This window comes from Leucopleurus acutus (assembly GCF_964270905.1).
Source record: "Leucopleurus acutus genome assembly, chromosome: 3".
In the NCBI taxonomy this organism is placed as follows: domain Eukaryota; kingdom Metazoa; phylum Chordata; class Mammalia; order Artiodactyla; family Delphinidae; genus Leucopleurus; species Leucopleurus acutus.
The window spans coordinates 92,007,258-92,009,112 of record NC_139145.1 but is presented as its reverse complement, the minus strand read 5'-3'; the positions used below and the strand labels follow the sequence as shown (position 1 = coordinate 92,009,112).

Genomic DNA, 1,855 nt, shown 5'->3' with positions numbered 1-1,855 from the left:
TTCCATTCTCACTCCCCATGGGCTGAAGTCTGAGAAGTATAGTAAGCTCAGGGTTGTCCTGCCATAGGCAGAGAGAGAACAATTAGACTTTCCATGGTGTAAGGAAGTATGAAAGGGTGTCCAGTCCAGTAGGGACTGGTTCTCTCTGGATAGGCAATGACTTTTCCATCTCTTCTTTCAAGACCATCTTTCCCAACTTGGACATCACCTTACTGAGTTTCTCTCTCTGACGCCTCCTTGAGTGCCATTTCTTCTCTGGAGTCACCATAGCCCTCCCCTTCCTTCTCTTCATCTGCCTCCCTGTGAGATGCCTTTTTAAAACAAAACAAAACACTTTATTTATTTATTAATTTTTAAAAAATCATTTATTTATTTATTTTTGGCTGCATTGGGTCTTTGTTGCTGCACAGGCTTTCTCTAGTTGGGGTGAGCAGGCACTACTCTTCGTTGCGGTGTGCGTGCTTCTCTTTGTGGTGACTTCTCTTGTGGAGCACAGGCTCTAGGCATGTGGGCTTCAGTAGTTGTGGTGCATGGTCTCAGTAGTTGTGGCTTGCAGGCTCTAGAGTGCAGTCTCAGTAGTTATGGCACACAGGCTTAGTTGCTCCATGGCATGTGGGATCTTCCCAGACCAGGGATCGAACCCATGTCCCCTGCATTGGCAGGTGGATTCTTAACCACTGCACCACTAGGGAGGTCCCTGAGATGCCTTCTGCTTCCTCCATTCTGTCTCCACAATGAAGAGTCATGGGAGGCAGACCAGTAGTCAGTTTCGATCTTGGCCATCTGGTTGGAGTCAGGAGGCTGGGATACAGGGAACTTGGGTGACTCAGTGATGAGTTCCTCAATGAAAGCCTTGCTCTGAGGGCTGCCTCCCATGAACTCTCTCTGTTTGTAGATGAGTAACTTCTTGTAGATGTTGGAATCTGGGCAGGTGGTCTTGGGATGATGGAAATGGTAGAGGCTGGTTCTTGGGGCTAAAATCTGAGAGTTGTCAGGAAACCAGCTCTCTGCCCACACCTCCAGGGTGATGGAGATGGTAGGGGGTGTAGATTTGAGTGACAGTGAGCTCCTGGCTTCTGGGCAGCTCCACGTGTTCCATGAGGGAAGGTAAAGTGGGGCTTGTAGATTGTGAGGTTAGGCCACCCCATGTCCAAGATGGCCTTGTCCTGGGGGATTGCAGCCAAGTCCTTGTGCCCAGCATGTGATTGTCCATTGATTTGTGGGTTAGCTTGTGTGCTAGCTCTGTATTTCCAGCTGCCATTAAAATAAATGCACAAAATGTTTATTTGTGTACCATATAAAATAAGCCAGGTTATCCTCAGCAGTTTGAGAGAGATTAAAATTTCTGGAAATTACTTTTAAAGAACTATAGTACCAGCCACGACTAGATAAGTTTAAAGCAACTGTTTTTGAATTGAATGTAAATTCCCATAAAATAGGCTGTCTGTGGGGTTTTGTAAACTAGGTGCCACATAGTAAGAACAATGAATGGTAAATTTGATTATATAACATTAACAGTATTATATAGGCAGTTTAGTCCCAAATAGATGGACACTTATGTATTTATAAATAAATTTAACATAAAATATGATATTAATATAATTTTCTGAGTTAGCAAACATACACTACAATTAAAATTTTTAAAGGACGGTTATATAAACATGAATAGAAATAGATTTATAAGCGGTTTTCCCCACAATTCAGTTGATAGTCTTGAGCAATCCTTAGTGCTTATACTCCATTGGGTCAAGTCTGTGACTCAGCATCAGAATTTGACTGCTTAGATGAATCAATGATTTTATATTTTTTAAAGACTCCATCTTTTACCTTGATCTCTGAGATGACATTGTTTATT

General features: G+C 42.7%; 1 pseudogene across 1 annotated transcript; it reads right to left on the bottom strand.

Annotated features, from left to right (window-relative positions):
- Nucleotides 1-685: 685 nt before the first annotated feature.
- LOC309959913 (dematin-like) lies at nucleotides 686-1,213 on the bottom strand (annotated as a pseudogene). The gene has a single exon. The product of its transcript is annotated as a dematin-like (transcript).
- Between the last annotated feature and the right edge of the window lie 642 nt (nucleotides 1,214-1,855).